This window comes from Glycine soja, chromosome 19, assembly GCF_004193775.1.
Source record: "Glycine soja cultivar W05 chromosome 19, ASM419377v2, whole genome shotgun sequence".
Lineage (NCBI taxonomy): Eukaryota > Viridiplantae > Streptophyta > Magnoliopsida > Fabales > Fabaceae > Glycine > Glycine soja.
In genome coordinates, this window is record NC_041020.1 from 36,341,715 (window position 1) to 36,359,502 (window position 17,788).

General features: G+C 33.2%; 1 pseudogene; it reads left to right on the plus strand.

The window, feature by feature from the left end:
* Positions 1–11,124: 11,124 nt before the first annotated feature.
* Positions 11,125–12,658, plus strand: LOC114398799 (annotated as a pseudogene).
* Positions 12,659–17,788: the final 5,130 nt, after the last annotated feature.

The window sequence follows — 17,788 nt, forward strand, 5'->3', positions numbered from 1 at the left end:
CATTGACTTATTGCATTACAAGATGGGAGAGAAATTTATTATTCTTGATAATCGTATGAGTTGTTGCATTATCAGCAAGGCACATATCTTCATTATTGATGCTATTGCCAATATTCAATTCTTCACAAAATAAGGAGTATAAATAAATAAATAAAATGAAAGATAACCAAACTTATAAGTTAATTATTTATTTTTTTGAAAAGAAAGATAATCAAGCATATAAAGTCCAATAAAATAGTTCAATAAAGTTCAATAACATCAAAGTATAAAAATTTCAAAACATAAAAAAAAAAAATTAAACCACTATGCTAAAACATAAAGTTCAATGACATAAAATGATAAAATTATTTCTTAACACTCCCATCACCAATAAAGTGATCAATTTTCACATTTGGATCAATAAAGAAATAAACAACATCAAGGTGAGTAGTCTCCATATGACCATAATCACCATTTTCATAAGCAAAATGGATCTGTATCATTTTCTCCTTATTTTTCAATGACTCTCAGTAAAGGTCAATGCTTTGGTGTACCACGGGTATGTGACCAATGGTTTTTGCCACCACAATGATAATAGTATTCTCCATGTGTTTGCTACTTGGTCCACCTTTTTCCTTCTCATTCTTCACATTATTTTTCCACTTCTGGTGATAAGAAGTTTTCTGGAAAGTTCCTTCGTGACCATGTTCTCTACGAAAACCACAACTAGAACCATGGCCACGATCATGAGTTTGCCCATAATTGTAATGATCATTAGTTGTCGCATTCACTTCAAGAAATGAAGCAGAACCAGTTGGGCGAGACTTGTGATTTTTCATCAAAAGCTCATTATTTTGTTCATCCACAAGGAGACAAGAGATTAATTGAAAATATTTCTTGAACCCTTTTCTCTATATTGTTGTTGCAGAAGCACATTGGATGCATGAGAAATGGAGAGTGTTTTTTCTAACATGTCTTCATCAATAATTTTTTCTCCTCCACATAAGGCCAATTTATAGGTAATTCTAAATATTGCAGAATTACATACTCACTAACTGATTTAAAATCCTATAAGCATAAATGCATCCATTCATAAGGAGCTTTTGGAAGTATCATAGTTTTCTAGTGGTCATATCTTTCTTTCAACTTGTTCCAAAGGACAAATGGATCTTTCACAAAGATATTAAGCTTTTAACCCTTCATGGAGGAGGTGGAGGTGATGAAGAAAAATCATAGATTTGGCCTCATCTTGATTGGACACTTTATTTTCATCTTTAATGGAGTCTTCAAGACCCAATGGAGTCTTCCAGACCCATTGCAGCTAAATGTATTTTTCACATCTAATAACTAAAAATAGAGCCACAAATTTGAGTCACCGGGATCTTTTACAATTTTCTTTTTTTTTTTAGAATTTCTTTGTTCAACTTCAGGACACATTTTACATATACATGAATAATATAATAATGTCAAATTAAAATCATAGTATGAATAATAATATCATTAGAGAGAGAAGAGAATCTGACCTTGAAATGTAAATTCGAAAAATATGATCTTCTTCAATAAAATTCTCTACAAGACTTTTTCTTACGGGTTGAGATGCCAATAGAAAACATGCTTAATGGAAGAAAGATAATAGTACTAATAAGGGGTTAAATATAATATGACTCATGAGGAGAATTAATAATAGAGAGAAAATAGAGAATAAAAGAGTTTAAAGAGAATTATAATTATGTGTATTTATTACAAGATGAGTAATATATTTATAGATGTAAAAAGTAACTTGAGAATTACAAAAGATAAATACAAATAACAAAGATAAAGGAAGACACAACATTCAAAAAAGATTATTCATAACAATAAATAACTTTTCATGAAATAACAACTATTTTTTTTAACAAATTTATAAAATAATAAAACTATACAACACAATTTTAACAATTATTCTTTAACTAATATTTGCAACTTCACATTTAATTTTTAAAAATACCTTTTAAAAATATCTCTCTTATAAGTACTATTCTTTCTTTCGCAAAATTTAATGGCTCATGGAGAGAAACAAACATGTTTAGTAGAATACTAGCAGAAACACAAGTATTGTCGTGCGTGTATCCATATTTATATTACATCATATTTTATTATGCTAATTAATTTAATATGTTTATAATGTTTTAATAAAAAAATTATTAATACTAACTATACTATTTACTTCTTTTAACAATTATGGCATATTTTAGTTCCTATTTATTATCATATATAATTGTAGATTCTAAAATATTTTTAAGAAAAAACTTATTTTATATATAATCTTTTTTTGTGAATATTTTATATAAATTTTAATTAATCATCAAATGCATAAAAAGTATGTATTTAATTCCTTAATTAAGTTTGATTATGCTAATGAACATGATAATGTAACATGTTTAAGTTGCTAATGTATCCATGATATAATAAGTTAGTTTAAACTAACTTTTTATGAAATAAAAGAAAAATTATTGTAAAATATATAAAAAAAATTACAACAGTCATGAGTGAATTGCTAACCAAAAAAAGGTATTCTTGTTCTCAAATTTCCATAATGGTTTGTTTGAGTTACTACAATGACCCAAGGTATAAAAAAATAATAAAAAGAGACATACATTGATATATATTAAATTAAATTTGAAGTAGCATATATTTGCAAAACTGTGTAACGATGAAAGGTGATTTGGTTGTGTCTAATCCACAATATGCATAAATCATATTTCAAAATTAAAAAAATTATACAAAATGAAAAATTTATACATGATTGAATAAACTAAACTAAGATTATAGAGAACTAAAAAAAGACGATGTTTATGTCATTAAGTATCTTTAAATTCCATTAACTAATAAGATATTACAATGGACATATAATTCTTGCTTTCTTTGCATATTCAAAATTTTTCACACAAACAATGTTTACTTCAAATAATAGTGTAACTTTGCAGGTGATCACTTAGACAAAGTCTGCATCACTAGTCTCATCTTCATAATTCTTGTGGCGACAATTAAATCGAGAAGTTAAAAGGGTTGTTTGTTAATAGCTCTTTCCTTACAAAGACAATAACAATGGTAAGGTAAACATAAATTCATGTGATGGATAAAATATGTGATGGTAAGAAAAGTAGAAAATAGCAATCCACCTTTACTGCAAATATAATGAGGAATTTACATTTCCGGTCAACTAAAAGCATTTATAGATTGACACCACACTTTAAGAAATAGTGTGCAATCTAGTTTGAGTAGACATTGACACAAAAGATTAAAATTAAAAGATAGCAAAAAAGAAAAAAAAAATAGTCTTGGAAACTTAACAAACGCATTGGCAGATTTTTAAATTTTAAAAAAAGAACCCTTTAACTAACAAATTGATAGATTTTTTAAAATAGAAAAATAGATCGTATAAGTTAACAAATTGATAGAATTTTTAAAACTTAAACAAAATGAGGAGTTTTAATTAAACAATTGATATACTTTTTAAAATAGAAAAAAAGCAACCGTTTAAATTAAAATAATTTTAAAAGCAACTTGCCCCTGAACAAACTGCAAGTCTTTGTAGCATCGTAGTTTCTTAGTCCCGACTTCTCTTGTTAGTTTTAGACTTGCAATGACTGTCTCTTACTTGGCATGATTGTTTGAGACTTTGAAGTTGAGCTTTAGGGCTTGCTCTAGAGTGATAGAGCTTTTGAGGATGATTCATGCCCTGCTTCCTTTCACGTTGGACGCCGTCAACGTAAAGGTTCCATCAGTCTGCGGTAGTTTGGTCGTTTCTAGCAAATTCTACCATAAAGTCTATCATGAATTGTGTCTTCATAGGGTTGCGGGATTTATACTGGAGATTGAACACTAAAAGTTTTACTGAACATGCTACCATTCTCCCTGCTAGTTCAGACTTTTGACAAACTTGTTTAATGGGGTAGTTCTTCTTGACTACCACTTGGTGACTCTGAAAGTAGGGTCTGAGACGTCGGGCTGAGGTAATGAGTGCTAGCGCCACCTTCTCTATCATTTGGTAGGGCTTCTTGGGGTCATGGAGTATGCGACTGGTGAAGTAGATGGGGAGCTGGTGCATCCCTTCGTCTTGTACGAGGGTTGAGCTAACGACTTCATTAGCTATATTGAGAGATATAGGAGGAGGGATACTCCTGAAGCACATCTCGTCCCATAGAAATGAATTAGTTTTCTTGAGCAGGTTCTAGAACGACTTCGCCTTTTTTGCGATCTTGGGGAAGAACTTAGACAAGGATGTCAATCTGTTGTTTAGCTTTAGGACTACCTAGACATTGGTAGGATTGTGAATCTTGAGTATGGTTGTGCATTTGTCAGGGTTGGCTTTTATTCCCCGATGTGTGATCATAAAGCCTAGGAACTTGCCTCCACCGACCCCGAAAGTGCATTTTTTTGGGTTGAGGAGCATGTCGTATTTTCGGATTTCTCCGAATACTTCTTCCAGGTCTACAACATGTTGGGCTATGCTATGGTATTTGAAGACTATGTTGTTGACTTTGTTAGACAAGTGGCCTCAGATATCTTAAGAAGGGGGGGTTGAATTAAGATATTCCAAACTACTTCCCCAATTAAAAATCTATTTCACTTTTTATTCAAGTTATGAATTCCCTTAATGATAATCTTCTTAAATATTGATTCAAATAAAAAAATTTGAATATGAATATAAAGCAATAATAAATAAAGGAGATTAAGGGAAGAGAAAGTGCAAACTCAGATTTATACTGGTTCGGCCACACCCTTGTGCCTACGTCCAGTCCCCAAGCAACCCGCTTGAGAGTTCCACTATCTTGTAAATTCCTTTTACAAGTTCTAAACACACAAGGACAATCCTTCCTTTGTGTTTAGAATTCATTTATAACAAGAGACTCACAGTCTCTTAGTCCCTTAGAGAATGAGGAGAAGAAGAAGAATAAATCTCTCTAGAAAGAGATAGATTTTACAGATTGAGCACTCAAATAATTCCTTAATGAATTGCAATTGAATTGGCCAAGGAATTTTTAAGAGGATATAATGATCTTTGCTCTTTGAGAGGATAAACACTTGTTGTTCTGAAAAACTCTCTGCAAATTCGTGTTATAAGTCACATATATATAGACCATTGGTGGTCATGAATAAAGCCTTTGAAAAGTTGTGACTCTTAGAAATATTTTTCTGAAAATCCTGTCTGGTAATCGATTACAATAATTGTGTAATCGATTACAGCTTTTAAAATTTGAATTAAAACGTTTACTAACTGCTGGTAATCGATTACCAAAATTATGTAATCGATTACACAGTCTAAAATTTCGAATTCAAATTTTAGTAGCTGTTATAAAATATATTTGGCCACTGGTAATCGATTACATCCTCTGGTATTCGATTACCAGAGAGTAAAACCTTTGTAAAACACTTTTTAATTTAAATTACTTGACCAAACCTTTTGCTAATTCAATTAGGAATTCCCTTCCTAATATACTAGTGATCATCTTGATGCTGTGACTTGTAATCTTGAAGTATTGTCTTGAATTTAATCTTGAAAAGCCCATTTACATCAATTGCATCATATCATCATGATCATCATCAAAACGTCAAAAGCAATTGCATCTACAATCTCCCCCTTTTTGATGATGACAATACAATACCTGAAATCAGAGCTGCTGCGCAGCCAAAGCCTCCTCCACGTTTTCCTCCATACCTAAAACTTCAAATCTTCTAATCTCACTCAATTCTTCACCAAATCACGTCCCGTAAAGCTCAATCTTTCTCTTTTTCACTCCTCTTTCACTTCCACTGATCAAAATCCACAAAAACTTCATCAAATGGCAGAGCCATCAAAGAAGAAAAAGGGATCATCCTCCACCGCTGCTGTTGCTGCCCATCGCCGCCACGGCCCATCCAGAGTACCCACAACACCTATTCATCCTTCCTTGGCATCTACAAGATCATCAACATTGTTTTCATCCGATGATCAGCGTCTACGGTACCTTTCTCAGTTTTCTTCTAGAATAATCTTAGACCCTAAGTACCTAGACATAGAATTCTTTAATGATGAAACGTTTGATTGCTATCAAGTGTTTCAAAATTCTGGTCTTGTTGATTTCATGTCATTAAAATTGCCATATTATCCTGAACTTGTAAAGGTCTTCTACTGCAATTTAAAAATTCAGGATGGCATTATTATTTCTGAGGTGCATGGTATTTCGATGGTCATTGATCAGTCACTATTCTTTTCTTTGACTCATTTACCCAGTCAAGGTGCACCTTTTGAGGGCACCATTGTTGATGACTGGAAATTCGATTATTCGAGTCATGATGCTCGCCGCATGGTCTGCAATGATCAAGCTGAAATGACCGGTAGATTGCTGGCCGGGTCATTAACATTTGATAATCGCATCATGCACTATATCATTGTTAGGATTTTGCTTCCTCGGTCCTCAAATTTAGCACAAGCCTCTGAGGAGGATTTGATTCTTATGTGTGCTTTTCTTACTGGTCGTCAGATCGACTGGGCCCATTTGGTTCGGTACCAAATGCATAAGGCATTACGGGCCAATGCACCTCTTCCTTATCCACATTTGATTACTCTGTTTTTGCGTCATTTTCAAATTCCGCTTGATGATGAACCCTTTGTTCAAGTCAAGCGTTCCTTTGCAATTGGTGCTGGTGCAGTGACCTCCTTTGGGTACCGTAAAGATCGGAATGGTCAATGGCTGAAGAAGGATGCACTCCCTCCTCAAGATGAACGTACTCCTTCACCTCCTCCTCAACGTGAAGATTCCGCACTCATGAATGAAGTCCTCTCCGAATTACGGGGTCTTCGTTCTTATGTTGGTGACCGCTTCGACTTGTTAGATACACGCCTTGCTGGTATGGACATTCGTCTCACACAACTTGAAGAGGATGTCGGATACATTCGTCAGAGTTTCGATCTTCCACCACCACCTCCGTCTACTTAGTTTTTAGTTTTTTAATATAGCCGTGTATTTTGGCTGTTTAAGTTTCTTAGAGTTTCAATTATTACGTTAAGTACTTTGCTTATTTATCTTGTGATATTTAGATTTCAGACTTTTTCTGCTTTGACATTATGTGGTTGTTGACATTTTGAGTTATTTGGATTCTGGTTTGATTATTTCTTGTTTGTGAGTTTGGATGGTTATGCTTTATACTCTGATCTTTATATCTTTCTACTCCTTTGTTATTTCTGTGTTGATTCCCTAGTTCTTTGGCTTTTTGATGTTGCCAAAGGGGGAGAAAAGGTTGGTTGTAGAAAAAGGTTGGTTGTAAAAAAAAAGCTTAACAACCTTAGAAATCAAGTGATCATAAATTCTGAAATATAGGGGGAGTAAACGCACATTTTATCTATATACATTTGTTTGTTGCTTGCTTGAATCTTGATTTCAGGTATTGTATTGTCATCATCAAAAAGGGGGAGATTGTAGATGCAATTGCTTTTGACGTTTTGATGATGATCATGATGATATGATGCAATTGATGTAAATGGGCTTTTCAAGATTAAATTCAAGACAATACTTCAAGATTACAAGTCACAGCATCAAGATGATCACTAGTATATTAGGAAGGGAATTCCTAATTGAATTAGCAAAAGGTTTGGTCAAGTAATTTAAATTAAAAAGTGTTTTACAAAGGTTTTACTCTCTGGTAATCGATTACCAGAGGATGTAATCGATTACCAGTGGCCAAATATATTTTATAACAGCTACTAAAATTTGAATTCGAAATTTTAGACTGTGTAATCGATTACACAATTTTGGTAATCGATTACCAGCAGTTAGTAAATGTTTTAATTCAAATTTTAAAAGCTGTAATCGATTACACAATTATTGTAATCGATTACCAGACAGGATTTTCAGAAAAATATTTCTAAGAGTCACAACTTTTCAAAGGCTTTATTCATGACCACCAATGGTCTATATATATGTGACTTATAACACGAATTTGCAGAGAGTTTTTCAGAACAACAAGTGTTTATCCTCTCAAAGAGCAAAGATCATTATATCCTCTTAAAAATTCCTTGGCCAATTCAATTGCAATTCATTAAGGAATTATTTGAGTGCTCAATCTGTAAAATATATCTCTTTCTAGAGAGATTTATTCTTCTTCTTTGATTTAAAATTGGATCGCCTCTGATTTCCTCTTACTTTAAGAAACTTGTTGAATCTTCTTACAAAGAAACTTAGATCATCATCATCATCTGGATCATTATCCTGATCACTTTCTTCTTGAATTGAAGATGATGCTTTAAGAGCAATTCCTTTCTTTTTCTTGTCATTTTCTTCATGTTGGTGTAATCTCAATAATTCCATCTCGTGTTCCTGCAACTTTCGAAATAGAGTGGCAAGGGACATGTTAGACAAATCTCTTGATTCAGGAATAGTCGTTACTTTGGGTTGCCATTCTCTACTTAAACATCTTAACACCTTGTTTATGAGATCCTCATTTTGAAATTCTTTTCCTAAGGCTGCTAGATGATTTACTATATGTGTAAATCTCTTTTGCATGCTTTGAATATTTTCATTTGCATTCATTCTAAATAATTCATACTCATGAGTTAGTGCATTTATCCTAGATCTTTTAACATCTGTAGTTCCTTCATGTGGTAATCGAAGAGTGTCCCACATTTCCTTAGCACTCTTACAATTTGAAACCCTAAAATATTCATCCATTCCCAGGGCAGATGTTATTATGTTTTTGGCTTTTAAGTTATATTGTACTCGTTTTCTATCCTCTTCAGACCATCTATCTCTAGGTTTTTCTATAGTTATGCTTTCACTTAATGAACCACCATCTATTGAAACTCTTTCTACTGTGGTGGGTATATAAGGCCCTATTTCTATGGCTTCCCAAATATTTAGATCTATTGCCTCAATAAAAATTTGCATTCGGGTTTTCCAATAGTGGTAACCCTCTCCATTAAAGATTGGAGGTCTATTGATAGAATTCCCTTCTGGAAATAAGGAATTTGCTGAGGCCATATTTTTCTTGAAGCTTCTAAACTTTATACAAGAATGAAGCTCTGATACCAGACTTAAACCTCGACATTTCGTCCAATATGTTGTTTGAAGATCTGATCCATCAATCTTTGGTATGTAGCACCTATACCAGAAGTTGGCATCTTCAGTGATGAATTTCATTTTCTCCTCATCTAGAGTGTGCATCTGGACTTGATTGTATCCAAAGTAGGCGTCTAGGAAGCTTAGTACTTGAAATTCGGACACTTCATCGACTAACTTGTTAATGTTGGGCAGAGGGTATGTATCCTTGGGGCACACCCTGTTCAAATTGATGTAGTCGATGCATATTTGCCATTTTCTGTTGGCCTTTTTTACCATGACGACATTGGCAAGTCAGGTGTAATACCTATCTTTTTTTATGAAGTTGGCTTTGAGGAGCTTGTTCACTTCTTCCCTGATCGCTTTGCGTCGTTTTTCTTGCATCTTTCTTTTCTTCTGTGATACCGGTTTGGCCTGGGGATAGATGGCGAGCTTGTGGCAAATAATGTTAGGGTGGATTCCCAGCATGTTAAATGGCTGCCAAGCGAATAGGTCAGCATTCTTGTGTAGGACATCAGTTATGCGTCTGTGCTCATGGCAGGTGAGGTCCTTGCTGAGCTACGTACACTGCCCGGATTTGGGTTCGAGCTACAACTTGACGAGTTCTTCAATAGGCTTTGGGCCTCTATCAGAAGTGTCGTCACATGAATCTACATCGAATATGTCATCCAGGCTTGCTTGGTAGACAATCAAGGCACAAATCTATCTTTTCTTCTGTCCGCGTTGTGATTCATATGCTCATCCTCAAGGTGTCCTTCGGGTCTCGCTCCTGCTTGGCAGTTGTCAGACCTCTTAACAAACTAGGCTAGATAACCAGCTTGTATGAGCTCTTCTATTTTGTCCTTCAGGGCCCAATAGTCTTTTGTGTTCTGACATTAGCTACGATGGTATTTGTAGTATTTGGTTCTGTCTAACCCTGGCCTGGGAGGAAGCGACGGAGGCAGCTTGATAGGTACCTCCAACTTGAAAGCCTTCTCAACGATTGTAGTGCGATTGGTCGTTAAGGGTGTGTAACGCTTGTAACTGGGCCCTTTCGGGAGAGCTGACGCTTGTACGGTTTGTGCGTCTTGTCTGACTTGTATGAGTCGTTCTTGGTATTTCCTTCTCGCTTGTCAAGCTTTTGTCCGGCTAGCCAGACTTCGTTCCTAAATCTAGACATCTCTTCCATTTGGATGTAGTTTTTGGCTCGTTCATGTAACTCATCCAAGCTACTAGGTGTTTTTTTGCACAAATTTTTCGCAAACTTATCATGCCGTAGTGTGAGGAGCATAAAGTGTAATGTTACCTTTGGGTTGAGATTTCGGATTTGTACAACAATGCGTCCAAACCTATCCATGAATTTCTGAAGAGATTCATCATCTTTTTGTCGCAAATTGGCCAATGTGGCAGATGTCATACGGTGTGACCGACTGGTTGTATATTGCACATTGAAACTCTCGACAAAAGTGTCGAAGCTATCGATACACCTTGGAGGAAGTCCATCGTACCAGGCCAATGTCACCCCTTTAAGAGACGTTGGAAAGACACGACACAAGATTGCATCATCATTGGTGTAAAGATTTGCTTGGGTAGGAAAGCATCCAGATGTTCATCCAGATCGGTGGTCCCATCATACCGCTTTAGGTTGAGTGGTTTCCAACCTAAGGGTATGTCAGTTTCCATGATTCGGTCGACGAAGGGGTGTTGACGAGTAGTCAACACTACAGGATGGGGCATGTGGGAGAGACTTTAATCTTCTAAAGTGTTGACTGTGCGTCGGAGGTGTGATTCCCCTTGAGTGCGCTCAGGTAATGTGTGAGTGGAGTGCTCGTCACCCTAGGGGCGTTTCACATGAGCCTCGAGCTGATCGTGGTCAGCCTTTAGCTTTCTGAGCTCCTCCTCATGGCGTCGCTCCATTTCTGCAATGTGGTTCAGGAGTTATTGTAGAGTATCAGTATCTGTCATGGTTACTGGATGAGGATTGGAGCCTTCCAAAGGGGTCTCGCATCTGAGGTCAGACCGTATGCTAATCATGGGTGAGAAAGAGAGAGAGAAAGAGAGAGAGAGAGAGAGAGAGAGACCACGAGATATGTTTTACCGTGGCCCCACAGTGGACGTCAAATGTACTTACCAAAATCTGAAGTTGGTACACGTCAGGTTGGACATGACTAAGGTGGGTTCTCAAACTCTGCACGTCAGACTGAAAGTGGTTTTTATTAAGAGGACAAAAAGGAGGACCTGCAAAATAAATGACTTTGACGCTTAAGGAAGTACGTTAGTTATGAGAATATGAATGAGTATGTATGAAAAGAGTACAAGGGAACCTAATACTTATAGTATAGAGTAAGAGTTGCAGGTCCTTGTTGCTAAAGGCTGTTACAGTGACTTAACAACTCTTACATATAATTATCGACTTGTAAATAATAACCAATAGATAAAGGTGACTTATAGATAATGGTGTAACTTAGAGATAATTTACCTGCCACGTGATCATGATATATTCAAATAATAAGAGGTTAGAGATAATCTGTCCGTTGAGAGGACTGCTAAAGGTTGGATGTCTATACTCCTGTGTCAGAGTTAACATGAAGGGTTGGAGTGTGTCTCACAATGTCACGTAGCGGTGTCATGTGTATTTTGTGGACCCAGTACACTATATATTCTTTTGTAGGTATGTAGCAGTTGGGAACAAGCCATTTTTGAAATCCTACAACAATTCATTCTTGAATTTCACCTTCCCTGCACTGCATGAAATTCAAAATGCCCTTAATGAAGCAGGTCTTGGAGACAAAATAAAGGCCATAGTGTCCTTGAATGCAGATGTTACCAGTCTCCAGAGAATAATCATGTTCCATCTGCAGGAATATTTAGGCCCTATATATCAGTGGTCTCATTACACAGATAGTTCAATTTCTCAGCAAGAATGGCGTGCCATTTACCATGAACATTTACCCCTTCTTAAGTCTTTATGGTAACGATGATTTTCCTTTCAACTACGCCTTCTTCGATGGTGTAGACATTCCGGAAAACGATAACGGTACTCATACACCAATGTCTTTGACGCAAATTTCGATACCTTGGTTGCTGCCCTCGAATCAGTTGGGTTTGGGGACCTGCCTATTTTGGTGGGAGAAGTAGGATGGCCTACTGAAGGGGACAAGAATGCCAACACAGGCAATTTCTCGTAGGTACACAGAATGTGAATTATCTTGCTCATAGGTGGTGCATGTTTAATCCTGATGCCAAGGATCTCAGCAAACTTCCAGATAACATTAACTATGCTTGCACCTTTGGATTGCACGGCGCTTGGATACGGTTGTTCTTGCAACAATTTGGATTTGAATGGGAACGCCTCTTATGCGTTTAATATGTACTTCCAGGTGCAAAATCAGAACCCCATGGGGTGCGATTTTCAAGGTTTGTCCAAGCTTACTACGGACAATATCTCAACACCCACTTGCAATTTTATCGTTTAGATAGTTAGTTCTTCAGGCTCTTCTCTGATGCCCTCGCTTGCTGCTCCCTTGTTTGTTAGTTTATTCATGATTCTGTTTTCTTAGGATTTCTTTGTACATACACTAGAGATGCTATTTTTTATTTATGGTTTCATTATTTCTTGGAGATATAATCTGGATGATATTAATTAGTTTACAGATTCATTCAATAATGAATTTCACACATTGATCTCAGATAAGTAGTCAGTTTATATATTTCTCTATTTTTAGAAAAATGCTAGCAGCATACTTTCTAATTGTTTTTATTTCTCGTGGTTTGAACTTTGAATTCGGTTCAAGTGGGGGAGAATTAATTGTTCTTATTATACAAAATGGTCACACCGCTTAGAACCATCCTCTCTTAATGGACATCAGACATGTTTAGGCTGTGTTTGGAAACACGGTGAAACCACGTTCAACGGAGAAACCTGGGTGTTGCTTCTCTGTTGCTTTGCCTATAACGCTTTCTCACAAACACACACTAGGTGGTCTGATTTGGGACTCCAAGGTATTGAGATAGTTGGATGGTTCTAGTGGAAGTTTGTATTTGATAACTAGAAAATTACTTCATTAACATTGTATTAAATTTACTCTATTTTTCTATTCCAAACTTATCCTTCTGTTCTTGCTTTGGCCTCTGCAAAGCAAGCAAATAATATAATGAAAGTATGTACCAGTGAAAACAACACAATATGATTATGGGAGAAATTTTTCCATTGGTTCGAAAAAAGAATTCTAGTAATTGAATTGAATATATCTAATAGAAAGCACTTCACCTTTAATATCTACAATTATAATAAGGAGAGAGACTAACGAAAAGCAGGCTCATCGATTTGGTGAATGCCAACAATGAAATGGCGAATGAGATTTAACCAGAAAAAAGGAGTATGCCACGATACCAAACATTAAAATATTGGGACCAAAAGAACGATGATTTGAAAAATTCAAACGGAAAAATATAAAACATGTATAGTGGTATATAAATTTTAACCTGAGAGTTCAGATTTTTTTTTAAGAATAAAAGTTAATGATGATTTGTTTTTTAAAAAAATAATAAAAGTTTAAATTATTCTTGATTGAGTGTTCTTAAATTCAATAATTAAATTAATGCAACAATTTCAAAGAACAAAAGAGTGAAAATAAAATAAGTAGGAAGTTGTCTTTATCCTACAAAACATGTAAATTACAGAAAGTCGGTAATTAAAAAAAGAATATTAGAATCCTGTGCTTATGCCTTGAAACTTGAGGTTTATATAGCATTAGCATGGCGAGAAAGTCTCCTTCATTCATTAAGGAAATATTCAAATTAGTCTTTTAAAGATGCTGAAACTTCAAATTTCATCGAGAAAGGTTTCAAATAGAATAAAATAATCTAAGTGTAAAGAGATTTTACATATTGTCTATCGATTACAAATTGATATATATAATAAGTCTATTAATTTTTACATTATTCAAAATCATACTAATCAATTAGTTGAGAATGTAAAGAGTTTTATATTAATAGTACATAGAAAAATAAATTTTAAAAGTTTAAATTAATGTCCAGTTTAAATATTTAGAAATTAAATTGATGTGAAATATAATTGAAGAGCTTGATCTATGGAGGCTCTTCATGATTGTTACCCGTTAAGCCGTTGAATTTGAATTGGGCCAACTCTAATCACGCATTCACACTATGAAACATGCATATGATCAAATTATGTGTAGTTACCTGTTTTGTTCATCTCTCTCTCATCTTCATGTGATCACTTATATCATGGGGGGACCATATTGATTTTGGGAGGCACACAAACAAATTGGAACTCATTGGCAAGGGTTGCTTTCTACTTTCTAGTCTCAAATTCAATTATGCATGCATCCCAACATCTACCAAGCTCATCTTGGGTATTTGGCTTATGTGATATCTGTCATAAAAGATTAATGATTATGTGTGGAAGGATCCCTATGCTTGTCATGCTCTAAACAAGTCTTAATGAGCATGAGGGGAGGAGTGGTGATGAGACATGTTGAAGTCTTATATAAAATAAAAATAATGTCAGAGATAAACTATATATGTGAAGAGGACTTCTCATCTTACAAGCTGATTTTGTAATGTTAATTAAACTCATGAAAAAATTTACTTTCTGACATGATATTAAAAAGACACAATAATATAATTATTATGATTACACCATAAATATAATTTTTAAATTAAGTTAGAGAAAAAAATTATACATTAATTATATAATAAATTTGTTAATTTTTATAAAATTATCTTAAAAGTTATATTAATGGTAATTTATAATTAAATAATAATATAAAATTATTTTAAATAAGTTCATTATTATTAAATTCTTTAAGTTATTATAAAAGTCATACATAATATTATTATGTGATTATATTTATTTTACATTTTATGTATATAATTTTATTTTTATAAAAAAAAAGTGAACGTATGAATATAAATTGGTTCCAAAGCAACACTAGTGCATTGATACACGTAGCACCACCTCAACCAACAGCAGATTTAGACCTACCTAGCTGTTATTATTCCTGATAAAGTGATACATGAAATTGTACTCTACATTTTTCTTGGACTTCTTTTGACTTTTGTTACTAATAATTAGACACCATTTAAACATCTTTTCAATAATTCATATTCTTTACAGCTCTAAGACAGGGTTAAAGTTGTTAACTTTTGTACCTATGTATCGGACACAGACAGAGAGAGTCTCATAATCAGCGACCTATCTTTGAATGAGTCCTTTCAAATGTAAATTTTGGGATTAGAGGGAATTTGATGGATTATTTTATTTTGCTTTTAACGTTAGTGATAATAGTACCATCAATAGATATCATTTAAAATGAATCTTAATGGCTCGAATCTCCAACTCCAACAAGTTGATGTCTTTATACGATTGCTGCAAAGTTTGTACTACTCTGCAGAGTCTGGTGCATGGTGCATGGTGCGTGATGTGTCAAAACAATGTCGGCTTGGATTTGGAACAAGGAATCATAAGAATCTTTGGATTATTTTGACAAAAAACAAGAATTCAAATTAACATCTTTTAACCATTAGACTAATTAATGAGCTAAATTAACATCTCTTATAAATATGTATGATTCGTTGCTTTTAAAATTTTATCTAAGATTATCATAACAAAGAAAAGTACTAACAAACAAGTAAGCATAAGTGAGGAAATTGTTGTAATTAGAAATTTTAACTCTAGTAATCATGAGCACGAAAAATTAAAAAGGCAAATCAAGGAAAGCAAGAACAATGCCATACTGGCTGCACGTTTTGATATCATGCCATGTTGATAACATGGTTAAAGTTAGGCATGAGAATGAAACTCATTTATGGGTATTCGTCTAAATTTGTCTCGATTTTGATAAAAAATATTTAAGTTGATCGGATACGAGTTTAGGTTTGAGGATTATCCGATTTTTTTAATCGAGGTCAGGTCGGAGACGGGGATGTCACTACCCGCTCCATACCCATTCTCGTACTCCGATGATGAAATTATTAAAATTTTATTAATTACTTACTAATTTTTTTTATAATTTTTACATTAAGATTTTTTTCTTGATGATTTTTGTAGACAAATATTCTGCAAATACAAGTAGTTAAAAATAAATGTGTAACAATCAATTTTTTTTAAATCAAATTTTTTATATAATTTTTCTTTACAAATCTAAACCGGGGACGGGACGAAAACGGGGATACCCAATGGGTAGGGGATGAGGTAACAAATTATAACCCGTCGGGTATCGGAAACGGGTACGAGTATATGTTGAAAAGTCGAGATAGGGGATTGGGGAGACAATACTCATCTCTATCCCGTCCCGTTTGTCATGTCTAGTTAAAGTGATTTAGCCGAGCTTTCAATGATCCTATGGCTTATTAGATTTATTTCTGATAGGAGATAATGAGAATGGAGTTGGTTCATGATTACATGAAGATATATGAGGTATTTTTAAAAGCATTCTAATGTTCAAGTTAGTGAAGGATCTAATAGAGCAATAGTATATTCAAAAGTGTATCTATATGATGGATTTTCCTGTATTAAATTTATAAGTTTCAAATATGGGTGAGTCATGGTTAGGCTGTCTTAGTGTAACTGCAAAGTACGCATGATAATTGTACCTATATCTATGTGGATGTACTTAGAACCACCTTGTCTTTAATGGAAAGAATCGAGTTAATCGGGATCGAATTTTCTCCAACTGAGAAAGTTCAAGGATAGGGTTCGGGTATGCTGGTCCCTGACCTCACCCTAGTCTCCATCCCACTACTATTCTAATATAATAAATATTTTAAATTACTATTATAACCTCGCAATTTTAATGGATTAATGTTTGTTTTATGCATAAAATTATTGTGTTCCTTATAATTGTATAACATTAAATTAATATTAAAAATACTAATATTATTAATATATTACATTAGTATATTATTAAATTAATATTTTAATAAATTTTACTTATATAAAATTATAATAATATGCAATTTAATATCATACAACAATTTTTTTAAATGTGAAAAAAAACTAAATTAATATTATTATTTAATATTATGTTATATTAACATTTGAATCATATTATATTAAATTATAATGTTATGTTAATAATAAATTAATACTAACTAATTATAATAATTAGTATATTATATTAATATATTTTAGTAAAATAACTATTATTAATAATAAATTAGTTTTAAAAAATTTAAATAACTTAAAAATAAAAATTTAATTTTTTTACTTATATAATTTTATAAATGATTTATAATGTTTTTATCCAAAATTATAATGTTATTAATATTAATATTTTTAATTTAATAAAAATTTAATGACATCATTAGTTCGATCAATTTAGACAATAGACTAAATTGATTCGATTTTAAAAATGTTTAAATATATTTTTAATTCTTGTAATTTAGCATTTTTGTTTTTTCTCAGAAAATTATTTTTTTAATTTTTTAATCATTACAAATTATGTTTGTATTATTTTTCATCCCTATAATGTTTTAGATAATATTTTTTTGTTGTTCAAAACACTATCTAAAATACTTTAATGATGAAAAACAAATAAACATAATTTGGAATGACTAAAAATAAAACAATAATTTTGCAAGAACCAAAAACAAAAAAAATAAATTGTAAAAAACTAAAAAAATATTTAAACTTTTTAAAAATTAAAGGACTAAATTAAACCATTTAAAATTTGAGGGATCAAATCAAACTTGTAAAACAAATTAGATGACAAAATAGTAATTTAGTC